This window comes from Saccopteryx leptura, chromosome 3, assembly GCF_036850995.1.
Source record: "Saccopteryx leptura isolate mSacLep1 chromosome 3, mSacLep1_pri_phased_curated, whole genome shotgun sequence".
NCBI classification, from domain to species: domain Eukaryota; kingdom Metazoa; phylum Chordata; class Mammalia; order Chiroptera; family Emballonuridae; genus Saccopteryx; species Saccopteryx leptura.
The window spans coordinates 180394661-180408456 of NC_089505.1; the positions used below are offsets into that span (position 1 = coordinate 180394661).

General features: G+C 40.1%; 1 protein-coding gene across 5 annotated transcripts in view; it reads right to left on the reverse strand.

The window, feature by feature from the left end:
- The window catches only part of LYRM4 (LYR motif containing 4), a 148396-nt gene that overhangs the window by 133404 nt on the left and 1196 nt on the right, over window positions 1–13796 (reverse strand). The window lies entirely within an intron of this gene.

Consider the following 13796-nt stretch of genomic DNA (forward strand, 5'->3'; position numbering starts at 1 on the left):
GATCCACAATGGCGGGCAGAAAATGGGTGATTTGACAGATGAGTGGAGGACCTTCCAAATACTTTGCTCTGCTTTAATAGTCTAAAGCAGGTGAAAATCCAATCTGACATGTGGACCACCATTTTCCACGATGTGATATATGAAAATACTAGCATTCCCTTAGGAAGAGTTACAAAGAATATTTGTATGAAGAAACCCTGAAATCGGAGAATTCAAAGTTAGGCATCTAAATTCATTCTGAACCTCTGCCCGCTCCCAATAACACCCTTTACACGGTCTTCTATCCAGACAGCTCTTTATGGTTCAGAGGCTGCAGGCTGAATGTGCAGGTCCCAGGTCTTGTGGCAACAGTTTTCACAGGCAAGTCCTGCTTGTTCATTAAAGGCTATTTACAGAGCATCATAACCAACCTCAAACCCTTCTCTCAGAACAAAAGTTTATTGATGCAAGCACACTTACTACACATCAGGCACAGCTTTACTTGTTACTTTAATCTTCTTTAACCCCTTCGCAACAGCCTAGGAAGTATGTCAGTTGTTTTACATAGGCAAGCTCCCATTAGTAATAGCACACATTTTCAATACAGTTGCACCTCTCTCCCCAAAGGCTCCCTACCATACGGAACCGGAACCCACAGCCAAGTCCAAAGTCAGATCATGGTAATGAAGGGGATCAGAATATTCCACCCCCGAATATGCCAATTTGGCATCTGGTATTTTGAACTGAGGGCAACTGAGGAACAACAGATGCTGCAAGGGCTCTCTGCCCTCCTTTCTGCCTAAAAATAGGTCGTAAGTTTCCTGTGACAAAGGTGACCTTCAGTTCCGAGAAGGGGACATTCTTATTACAAGAGACGGGGATTCTATGCTGAGATGAGTCTGCTAAACAAACCATACTAAAATAACCGTTACCTTTCATTAATTTCTCCCTATATTTCCTAGTCAATTTCCCCACAATATTCTGCCAGTACACCCAAATCTCCTTCCTTTGCTAGTCACTTCTCAGTTTATTGTCCTTTGTTAAAATGATATATATGTTCCCAAGGCTAACTTTATCTTTGGGGTTTTCACTCCTATGTGAAGCCGCCAATACCCAGCCATATAAAAATATTAACATGAAATAAAATTCATATGCATTTCTCCTGTTGATCATTTGATGGTTTCATTCAAGGGCTCTAGGCAAGGAACATAAAAGGGCAGAATAAACGTTTTTCCTTCCCTACAGTGGTCTAGGAATTGCTCGGGACTGTGGGTGGCCGTCTGAGAAAACACTGACCCGTGGATGTGGACGCAGAACTGGGTCTATCAGGCTGGCATTCTGCGGCTCCTGTCCCGGTTTGTTCCTCACTCCTCCACTCTAACCACTTACTTGATTAAAGAAGGGCCATCACTAATTTGATTCTAATTTAAAGCTATATTTCTTAAAACAGCCTGTAACATATATTTTCTATAATGTTAACCACCACACCTCTCAAAAACAAATCTCATTCTTATTTAAGAAAACAAAATTTACTACTGCTTAATATTTGAAGTATTAGTTTTGGGGGATTGTTCACTATTTTTTTTTTATTTTTTGTATTTTTCTGAAGCCGGAAACGGGGAGAGACAGTCAGACAGACTCCCGCATGTGCCCGACAGGGATCCACCCGGCACGCCCACCAGGAGGCAACGCTCTGCCCACCAGGGGGCGATGCTCTGCCCCTCCCTCCGGGGCCTCGCTCTGTTGTGACCAGAGCCACTCTAGTGCCTGGGGCAGAGGCCAAGGAGCCATCCCCAGTGCCCGGGCCATCTTTGCTCCAATGGAGCCTCGGCTACTGGAGGGGAAGAGACAGAGGAAGGAGAGGGGGAGGGGTGGAGAAGCAGATGGGCGCTTCTCAAACTGTGTGCCCTGGCCGGGAATCCAACCCGGGACTTCTGCAAGCCAGGCCGACGCTCTACCACTGAGCCAACGGGCCAGGGCCCACTATTATTATTATTATTTTTTTTACAGAGAGAGTCAGAGAGAGGGATAGACAGGGACATACAGACAGGAACAGAGAGATGAGAAGCATCAATCATTAGTTTTTTGTTGCGCATTGCAACACCTTAATTGTTCATTGATTGCTTTCTCATAGGTGCCTTGACCGTGGGCCTTCAGCAGACTGAGTAACCCCTTGCTGGAGCCAGCGACCTTGGGTTCAAGCTGGTGAGCTTTTGCTCAAACCAGATGAGCCCGTGCTCAAGCTGGCGACCTCAGGGTCTCGAACCTGGGTCTTCCGGATACCAGTCCAACGTTCTATCCACTGCGCCACCGCCTGGTCAGGCAGCCCACTATTATTTTAAAATATACTTTCTGTTTTATATCTGATATCCCTGAAATGTAGAGAAATACTTTTGTGAGACGTACTTACTACTTAAAAGAAACTCATTTGTTCGTTTATCTGTTCATCCATCCACTCATATTTTCAGCCACCAGATACTGTGTTAAGTAGTAAAGACTGAAATGGAAACAGGCCAAGGCTCTACAAAGCTTCTGGTTTTGGGACACATTATGAATTATAGCAGCAGTACATACGCAGTGCTTTGAGTACAGAGGACAGAGGAAGTAGCATCAAGTTACTAAGACTTTTGTTGTTTTATTTATCATAAAAGATCATTTCTGTGAGCTGTTTTTCTTAAATCTCAAAATATCCTGAGTTAAAAAAATTATACTTTCAAGTAGAACTCCAATAATGAGTGGTTATGAAGCCACACAGACAATCAAGGTATCATGAAGATATAGTATTACAAAAATATATTATTATATCACAACTGGCCATTTTAAATCTGCTTCTTACAACAGGGGTGGTAGAGACCAGCTGAAGAAACCCTGTTCAAGGCATTCATATTACTAATCCAGGCAAAAGCCAGGAGAACCCATCTTTATTTAGCTGAATCTTGCTAAACCTAGAAATTCAGCTTGGTTAACTTCTCTAGTTTTATTACTTAATTTGGTTTCTGAAGGTTAGAATTTTTCTAAATCAGCTAGGCACCAGTGAATTAAGAAAATAAATGCTAAGACAAGAAAAAATCTAATATGTGATATTCTTTTGACAGATAGGACTCGGTGTCAAGAAAAGGGTCACAGAGGACATAGGATATCACTTATCCACAACAAAGGATGCGTATGGCTTCTGATGTGAGTCATTAAGAGGCAATTTTATATGATGCTGATTATAGCAATTTTTTTTAATTGAATTTATTAGGGTGACACTAGTTAACGTAATTATACAGATTGCAGATGCCCATTACACAAGGCATCTCTGTACACTGCATTGTGTTCACTCTGCCCACATCAATCCTCGTCCATTTATGTCCCCCATACCCTCCTCCACCTTCTGCCCCCCTGCAATCACCACAGTTGTCTGTGTCCACAAGTTTCCCTCTTTTTGTCTTTTGCTCCATCCCTTGTCCCACCCCCCATAGATGTCAGCCTGCTCTATATGTATGAGTCTGTGTCTATTTCACTTGTTAGTTTATTAGATTCCACAAGTAAGTGAAATCATATGGTATTTATTTTTCTCTGACTGGCTTATTTCACTTAGCATAATGCTCTCCAGGTCCATCCATGCTGTTGCAAAGGGTAATATTTCCTTCTTTTTTATGACTATGTAGTATTCCATTGTGAAATTGTACCACAGCTTTCTTATCCACTCATCTACTGATGGGCACTTGGGTTGTGTTCAGATCTTGACTATTGTAAAAAACAGTGCAATGAACATAAAAGGGTGCATATGTTCTTCTGAATTAGTGTTTTGGGATTCTTAGGATATATTCCCAGAAGTGGGATTGCTTGGTCAAGAAGCAGTTCCATTTTTAATTTTCTCAGATAACATCATACTGCTTTCCATAGTGGCTGTACCAATCTGCATTCCAACAAACAATGCACAAACAAGGGTTCCCTTTTCTTCACATCCACATCACTTGTTGTTTGTTGATTTATTGATAACCATTCTGACAGGTATGAAGTGGTATCTTATTGTGGTTCTAATTTGCATTTCTCTGATGATTAGTGATGTTGTGTCCTTTTTGATGTTTGTTAGACATCTGTATGCCTTCTTTAGAAAAGTGTCTATTCAGGTCCTTTGCCCATTTTTTAATTGGATTGTTTTCTTGGTGTTAAGTTTTACTTTTTATATAAACTTTGGATATTAATACCTTATCAGTGAATAGGGGTGTATGTTCTCCTATTCAGTGAGTTAACTTTTTTTTTTATGGGTTCCTTTGCTATGCAAAAACTTTTTAGTTTGATGTAATCCCATTTTCTTTCTCATTTCTCTTGCCTGAGGAAATATTTCAGAAAAAATATTGCTACAGGAAATGTCCAAAATCTTACTATGTTTTCTGCTAAGATATTTTTTGTTTCATACCTAATATTTAAGTGTTCAGTCTATTTTGAGAATGGTGTAAGAAGCTGGTTGTTTCATTTTATTGTACAATATCTGTTCAATTTCCTCCACACCATTTACTGAATAGACTGTCTTCAGTCTCCTTTGTTTGTATGTTCTTGCCTCCTTTGTCAAATATTAATTGACCATATAGGTATGGTTGAGTTCTGGCCTCTATTCTGTTCAACTGACTTGCATGTCTCTTTTTGTACCAGTACCATTGTTTTGGTTATTATTACCTTGTAGTCTAGTTTGATAGCAGGTACTGTGATTGCCCCAACTTCGTTCTTCTTTCTCAAGATTGCTGTGGCTATTTGGGGACTTCTGTGGTTTCCTATAAATTACTGGATTTGTTTAGTTCTGCAAAATACACCACCTGATAGGAATTGTGTTAAATCTATAGTTTGCCTTGAGTAATACAGACATTTTGTTACTTCTTCCAATCCATGAATATTGTATACGCTTGCACTTGTTTATATCTTCTTCAATTTCTTTGTTCAGTGTCTTATAATGTTCTGTGTACAAGTCTTTCATCTCCTTGGTTAAATTTATTCCTAGCAATTTTATTCTTTTTGAAGCAATTGTGAATGGCATTGTTTTTTTGGTTTCCTTTTCTGATAGATCATTATTGGAGTATAAAAATGCAACTGATTTCTGAATATTTACTTTGTATCCTGCTACTTTACTGAATTCATTTATTAGTTCTAGTACATTTTGGTGAGATCTTTAGGGTTCTTTATATACACTATCATGACACCTGCAAATAATGTTTTATTTCTTCCTGTCCAATTTGAATGCCTTTTATTTCTTCTTCTTGTCTGATTGTTGTGGCTAAGACTCCTAGTATGATGTTAAATAAGAGTAGCAGACATCCCTGTTTAGTTCCTGATCTTAAGGGAAATACTGTTGTGGCCTGCATGGGGAAGTGTAGACCTGAGTGGGGGCAATGGAGATTAATGAAAACACAAAGACATAGATAGAGTTTGGACCAGGTGGAACACTGCTTGGGTGGAGACACAATGGCCTCGAAGCCTGGAAAACCCATCTATTTTATATGCTTAAACAAAAGGGCATTGTGCTGGGGGGTGGAGGTAATAACCTCAGATCTAAAACTACATGATGCTCTATCCTACAAGCATATCAGAACATGTTGAGTCTGTGGTTGCACTGTGTATGCTGTCCTGCTCTGGTGTCAATACCATGAACAGCCTCCAAGTTGTTTTGGTGACCCTACCTTGCCAGGTCACCGTCGGATGAGCAGGGTCTTGCCTCTGCTTTCAGCTGCACATAGGCCAGACGCATTCAGATGCAGTGGCCTTTCTATAAAATACTTGTAGTTTTTGCTATTGAGTATGATGTTGCCTGTCGGTTTGTTATATATGGCCTTTATTACTGTATTTCCCCATGTATAAGAAGCATCTTAATTTTGGGGCCCGAAATTTGAAAAAAAAAATGTATCACATAAAGTTATTGAACTCGAGTTTTATTCATCATAAAATTCATATAACTCCTCATCACTGTCAAAACTCCCATCCATTAGCTTGTCCTCATCTGTGTCTGATGACAAATCCCTGTCTTTATTTATTGCCTCGTCCTCAGTTCCATCTATGGCATTTGAAATGCAATACTTCTTAAATGACTTGACAACAATCTCAATCTTGATATTATCCCAGGATCTTTTCACCCAGGTACAAACTACTCCTATAGTTAGTTTCTTCACTCTTCCTGCTGGTGTCAAATTGTCCCCAGAAAACTTCATCCGTTGGTTTCATTCATTTCTCATGGCAGCTTTGAAGGGTTTGTTAATGCTAACATCAAGTGGTTGGAGCTGGGATGTCAAGCCTCCAGGTATGACGGCAAGTTTTGCTTTCTGCTCTGCAGCAGTCTTCTTTGTGTTTTTTGTTATGTTTGTCCTGAACTGATCAAGCACCAATAGGGCAGGTTTGTGTAAGAGCCCACCCCACCTGATCTCCTTCCCCAAACTTTCTCAAAGTAGTTCTGCATCCCATCCTGATCCATCCAAGCCTTGTAATGAACGTGGACAATCATTCCTTGAGGAATGTCTTATTTTTGCATTGTTTTGTGTTTGAAAATCAGCATAGGAGGCAGCTTGGTTCTACTAGCACAACAAGCTAGAACTGTGTAATGGCTCTTTTCATGTCCACTTGTCTTTATAGTTATAGTTTTCACCCCCTTCTTATCAGCAGTTCTGTTATTTGGGACATCAAATTAAAGGGGGAATTTGTCCATATCCCAAGTCAAACTGATGACAAAACAACAAAATTCAAGGACCTTCTGCTCATAGCTTTCAGGCATCTTTTGGACAAGTCTGGTATATGTATGCATACTTAGTCCATTATGCTTCATGAACCGGAAGCACCAATTGTGTCTTCCTTTGAAACCAGGAATTGACCCTGGGATGTCTATATGCTGGGTGGACACTCTATCCACTGAGCCACCTGCCAGGGCCTCCACTTTCTTATACTTACTCTGCCTTTATTTTTTCTTTGCTCTGATTCTCTCATTTATTATATTTGAATATATTACAATTACTTTATTTTATTGTATGTATTCTTATAAGTTTTTAAAATGCTTTAGGGGCCAGGGTGAAGTATAAATACAACAAGTATAATTTGAAAACCCATAGAAACTTAACTTATAAATCAGCAATGACACACAGATCTGATAATTTTTAACATTTTGCTCTATTGTCAAGAGTAAAAATTGTTATTTTCTTCCACAAATTAAGATATGCTGAATATATTAAATGTTTTCTCCTCTAAGTTAACAATACAATTTTATCTCATTTTTCAAAACCATTATCACTCAAAATGATGAAAGTTAGTAACCATGAGAATTTTTTTGACATTTATGCATATTTAATGATGATAATCTATTTTTCAAGTCTAAGAACCTGCTTTTTTTTTAATACAAATAAATTGCTTCTAGTTGTGGGGCTTTGTAGAAGAAAGAAATCAGGTAGTCAAAGTGCTAAAAAGTGCCACAGGCTATATATTAGCTCAATAGAATAAATTCTGGAAAATTTTAAGACACAATTTGAGAAGAAGTTAGAAAAGTAACAGTAGTCTTTTCCTTTATTTTGTTCCCTCTTTCTTCTTTGTGTTCTTGCAAAGCCTATAATAAAAACGTTAAAGTGATTTTCACAAAAAGGTATGATCTGTTCAACATTTTATGGTGAACAAAACTCATATTTGGCTGCTTCTAACACAATTTTATAGTTCTTTCAATTCCTCATACTGTATGTATGCATTTCAAGAGGTAACAAAAGGGAAAATATTTTACTGAGGAAAAAAAGACAAATAATCTTGTTTACAATACTGTGAAGTAAAAAGCAACATTTTATGCTCATTTGTTGGATAGCTGTCTCAGGTGATACGTCGGTGTAGCTCTAAATTGAGTCAAGGGATAAAAGACGAAAAAGAACAAAAGGATGAAATTTTCCACATATCTGCAACTTCTGGTTAAAGACAGGTTTTATTTAATAATGAATTGAAGACTTTACCAATGGGGAGGTTGGAGTTCCATTTATTAAAATGAAGAATATATTTAAGGCTCTGGCTCAGGGGTCAGGAACCTTTTTGGCTAAGAGAGCCATGAACGCCACATATTTTAAAATATAATTCTGTGAGAGCCATACAACCACCCGTGTATGTTATGCATTATCCAATAAAAATTTGGTGTTGTACCAGAGGACAGCTGTGATTGGCTCCAGCCACCCGCAACCATGAACATGAGCGGTAGGAAATGAATGGATTGTAATACATGAGAATGTTTTATATTTTTAACGTTATTATTTTTTTTTAAAGATCTGTCTGTGAGCCAGATGCAGCCATCAAAAGAGCCATATCTGGCTCACGAGCCATAGGTTCCTGACCCCTTCTCTGGCTGGTTAGCTCAGTTGGTTAGCGTGTCATCCCAAAATGACAAGTTCTGGGTTTAATCCTAAATTATGACACATGGAAGGGACCAATAAACGCACGACTAAGTGGAACAACAAATGAATGCTTCCCTCACTTCTCCCTTCTCTCCTCCTTCCTCTGTCTCATTACAAAAAAAAAAAATCAATTAAAAAATTCAATAATAGGCCCTGGCCGGTTGGCTCAGCGGTAGAGCGTCGGCCTAGCGTGCGGAGGACCCGGGTTCAATTCCCGGCCAGGGCACATAGGAGAAGCGCCCATTTGCTTCTCCACCCCTCCGCCGCGCTTTCCTCTCTGTCTCTCTCTTCCCCTCCCGCAGCCAAGGCTCCATTGGAGCAAAGATGTCCCGGGCGCTGGGCATGGCTCTGTGGCCTCTGCCTCAGGCGCTAGAGTGGCTCTGGTCGCAATATGGCAACGCCCAGGATGGGCAGAGCATCGCCCCCTGGGGGGCAGAGCATCGCCCCTGGTGGGCGTGCCGGGTGGATCCCGGTCGGGCGCATGCGGGAGTCTGTCTGACTGTCTCTCCCTGTTTCCAGCTTCAGAAAAATGAAAAAAAAAAAAAAAAAAAAATTCAATAATAAAAAAAAGGAATATATTTAAGTATTTTAGGATTGTAAATGAGAATATATGAAGTTAAAACTGAAATGGAAATTTCAGTTAGAAAATTAACAGTGTTATTATTTTTTTTTTTTGTATTTTTCTGAAGCTGGAAATGGGGAGAGACAGTCAGACAGACTCCCGCGTGCGCCCGACCGGGATCCACCTGGCACGCCCACCAGGGGCGATGCTCTGCCCACCAGGGAGTGATGCTCTGCCCCTCTGGGGGGTCGCCCTGCCGCGACCAGAGCCACTTTAGCGCCTGGGGCAGAGGCCAAGGAGCCATCCCCAGTGCCCGGGCCATCTTTGCTCCAATGGAGCCTTGGCTACGGGAGGGGAAGAGAGAGACAGAGAGGAAGGAGGGGGGTGGGGGTGGAGAAGCAAATGGGCACTTCTCCTTATGTGCCCTGGCCGGGAATCGAACCCGGGTCCCCCGCACGCCAGGCCGACGCTCTACTGCTGAGCCAACCGGCCAGGGCCAACAGTGTTATTTTAAGGGTATCTGTATAAATATGACTGAGAAAATATTGGTATAATGTTTCTTTAACACCATTTGCAAATATGTCAATGTCACTCTTGTCTGATGTTTTTTAGTGGGGAAGAAAAATGATCATTCTTCATAAAAAAGTTATTTATGTTAATATGTAATGAGTTGATTAATTTAAAAATAGGTGTTTTAAAATCTTTTAGTTTTAATTTCTGATATGATAAGTATTGATAATTATGCCTTACATAAACTTTTTGGAGCATCCAGTAACATATAACAATGTAAAAGGATTTTGAGACAGAGGCAGGATAGTAAGAAGCTAGGAAAATCCCTGGGTAAGTGGAATGGAGAAGCTGAGAGAGATTGCAAATTTAATCTGGCCTTGCCCAGCACTCTGATTCACCTGCCTCCTTCCCCCTCATAGGACCACTCTCTTAAGCATTAAGACCTCAGGACAATGAGGGTCTAATCAGCATCAAAAAATCTTAGGAATAAAGCCTCTGGTCTGTTGACTGCAGATACAGAATTTTGGTCAAACTAGAGATAACATTGAGGCCTCAGTTGTTTTTCAGCTCTGGGCCCAAAATAAGCAGCAAAACCAGAAGGGATGCCATGGCTGACATCAGCACCAGATGCAACGACCCATGATCCCTATCCTAGTGCCAACCAATCAGTAGAGATCAGGACCCTGACCCTATATGCTCACTTTGATGAATCAGCATATTAAAGGACATACCTGGAGAACAGATGAATATTATATTGAAATCCTCCTGAAATCTCCCCTAAAATTGCTGCATTTAGAAAACAGATAAAAACACTTAAGACAAAGGACCAAGCACATGCTTTCTCTCTAGAGCAGTGTTTTTCAACTGCCAGTCCACAGGCTGGTGCCGGTCCACCAGAAATTTTGTGCCTGTCCATAAAAGAGTTAACCACCCTGATCATCATAACTCTTTTGTGGACCCAACATCACGGTAGTTAACTCTTTTGTGGAATGGCATGGCATTTATGGCTAACTGGCAGTTGAAAACACCACTCTAGAGTATGCCTTCTTTCTTGAGGCACGTCTCTTTGCTTTCTTTCTCCTAAGATCTAAGGGTCCCTATGAGACTTGTAACCGGGGGAGCAGCAGGCAACACCAGCTCATCCAAAGCTAAACCCTTGAACCTGTTTCCACAGGCCTTTCTTTTGCCTCTGTAACCTGTTTCCTGAGTTCACACAGCCCAGCTGGCCCACTTTTTCTGCATCAGTGACTTCCTTTCTAAAACACCAAGGCCACTCTCTGAGCAGCCTGCTTGAATCTTCTCTTTAGGTGTACTTTTGGTTTGCATGCTTAATTAATTTCCTCTTGTGCTCGAGTTCTTGGATCCAGATTTTTTCTTTGACGAACTCAAGGGCCAAGAGCTGACACTGCTAGTAACAAGATCAATAATTCTGAGGACCACATTCTTAAGACTGTGTCTTCTTGGTCTCCATTAGGGGCTTTTCTTTGGTCAACCCCTTAAAATTTGATGTTCTCTAGAAGAGCACCCTAAATTCGCTCATCTCACCATAAACTAGAATTTCTCAATCTTGCAATATTGACATTTTGGGTCAGATAATTCTTTGTTCTTAGGACTGTCCTGTGCTTATGAGCCTCCCTGGCCACTAGATGACAGAAGTATCCTCATACCAAAGCTGAGACAATCAAAAACGCCTCCAGGCAATGTCAAATAAAAGTGCCCTGACTGGGAACCACTGCCCTAAATACTCTTCCTGGAAATTTTATCTAACAAGATTTTAAGTCTACTTATAAAATTCCACTTTTTGCATCTGTCACAAACTAACTTATTTAAGTCTCACCACTTCAAGAGATAAATAAATACCTCTGCTTTACAGATTATGAAACTGCAAAATAGAGAAGTGTAGTGACTCGCCCAGGGTCATAAAGCAAGTCAGTTTGATGACAACTCTAGCCCTGATTCCCTGAGCTCTAGACTCCTGTGAATAACTACCGCTGCTGGGCATCCCAGGTGACATTTCACTCAAGATGCCCTCAAAATAAAATCAAAAGTCTTTTCTCCACAAGACCAGCTATTTCTGTATTTCTTAAGTCAGTTAATGGCAGGACTTTTATAATTAACTTCTCTGTGCCCCAGCTTAACTGGTAATCTAAACATCATTCTAGATTCCGCTTGGATTTTCTTGAATCCAATCATTCCAGTCCCAACAATTTTACTTTCTAATTAATCAAACTTATCTGTTTTCTCTATCTTCCAATATTTCTGACCTCATTAGGTCTCTAATCTTTCCTTGGCACTATTGTAACCAACCCCATTTGGTATCATCATATCTAACAATCCTCTTTATTGCTGCTGGAGTGATCTACCAAAAGTACAAATTTGGCCACATCACTTTACGGCCCACAGTTCTTTCTTACAGCTCTTTCTTGACTGTGTTAACTAAGAGTAAAATCCAGGTTCCTTAGCATGGCCCTCACCCCTCGACTACATGACCCTTTCCAACCTCCGTCTTGTCTTCTATCACCCCTTGAGTCACACTGTATGTACTCTTTAGCAGTATTCTACTGTTTGTTATTATTTGAGCATACTATGCTACTTCATGCCTTTGATCCACTGTCATCTTCTGGGAAGCGTTCTTGATTCTACACCCTGTGCATGCCTGTTAGAGCATTTACCATAGTTTGTGAAAATTGATTTCTATAAGAGTGTCCCACAGAGGTTGTTAAAGAAGCCATTGATGGCAGGTCCCTTGCTGAGTCCAATGCTCTCTCATCTTTCTATCTCTAGGGTCTGGTATGGCATTGAGCAAAGTAGCCTTCAGGTGAGTGTTTTGGAAGAATTAAAGTAAAAGAATACATAAGAACAGAACTAATTTAGATTGGGTTGGGGGTGTGGAATGAGAAGAATCAGGAAAATATTTGTCCCAAGGTCATGGCTGAACTAAATCTCAAAAGGAAGAGGAGAAACTCAAGACAAGGGTGTTTAAAAGGCATTCCAAACAGAAAAGAGTACTGGGAGGGAGGGAGACTGTCTTCAAAAGCCACAAAACATAGAGCATTAATACAAAAGAAGAACATGTTTTATAGCAAGTAGGCATATTATCTTAGGACAGTGGTCAGCAAACTCATTAGTCAACAGAGCCAAATATCAACAGTACAACGATTGAAATTTCTTTTGAGAGCCAAAATTTTTTAACTTAAACTATATAGGTAGGTACATTCCTTATCGAGGTAGCGCCCGCATATGGTATTTTGTGGAACAGCCACACTCAAGGAGCCAAAGAGCCTCATGTGACTCTAGAACTGCGGTTTCCTGACCACTGTCTTAGGAGATAATACTAATGGAACTCTCAAGTTTTATGTTAATGATTTTGGGAAAACAGTATAAAATGATTGCCAGATAGCATTACTTGAACAATTATTTTCTAAACGTGTATTACCTTACAGTACCTCATACTGAAACTCATTTTCAATTTTCTGTGTACCAGGTACAGACTTGAGTGACTTTCTGCAATTCACCCATTGACTTGGCATTTATTCACTTGAAAAAACTTTGCCTTATATAAATTTCACCATCTGGCTCATAAGTCATTTCCAAATGGAATTTTACAAATGGAAGGTTCCCTAGAAATTACCTAGTCCAACAGGCTAATTTTACAAGCAAGAAAACTGAATTACTTAGGTTGAGTGAGACTTGTCCAAGGGTCTATACTCTGAGAGCTCCCACTTGACTTTTCTACCATGTGCTTCCCAATCTGCCCTGCTGCTGTCTCTTCAGTGTGCTGATTCCCAGTTCTGGTTGATTCTTAGAAAATTTAAATGACAAAGGATCTTCCTTCAAACAGGTAAAAAAGATTGATTTCCACTCATTCACTTGTATATTTTGTGGATTCCTTCCCCAGACTTGGTTAATTTTACTACTATTTTACAAACACTACTTTCTAAAGCCAAAACAATGTACTCCCAAGAAATGTTTCTTTTAACTACTTAACCAGGTGAATATAACCTTATGAGTGTGACTTAGATATTGTTTGAAAATTTACAGGATGAGTTAGTTCCCTTTCTATGCAGGTATTTAAAAATTAAAGTCATTGTTTGAGAGGTTTAGTGGTCCATTGGATAGTCAAGTTGTACTGGTCTACCTATCACAGGGCCAGCCAGCTCAAACAGAAGGGGGTGGGGGCACTACCTAAGTAAGTCTGTCCTAGGGGTAGGTTTTGCTCTTAGGAAATCAAATCCATAGTCTGGCTAATAACCAAAATTGAGACCTGCTGTATATAATGAGCTGGTCTTATCAGAGTCTTGCTTTGGGAATATATTTCAAACGCAGAGAGGATCAGGTAATTACTAGAAGACATCAAATCTAAA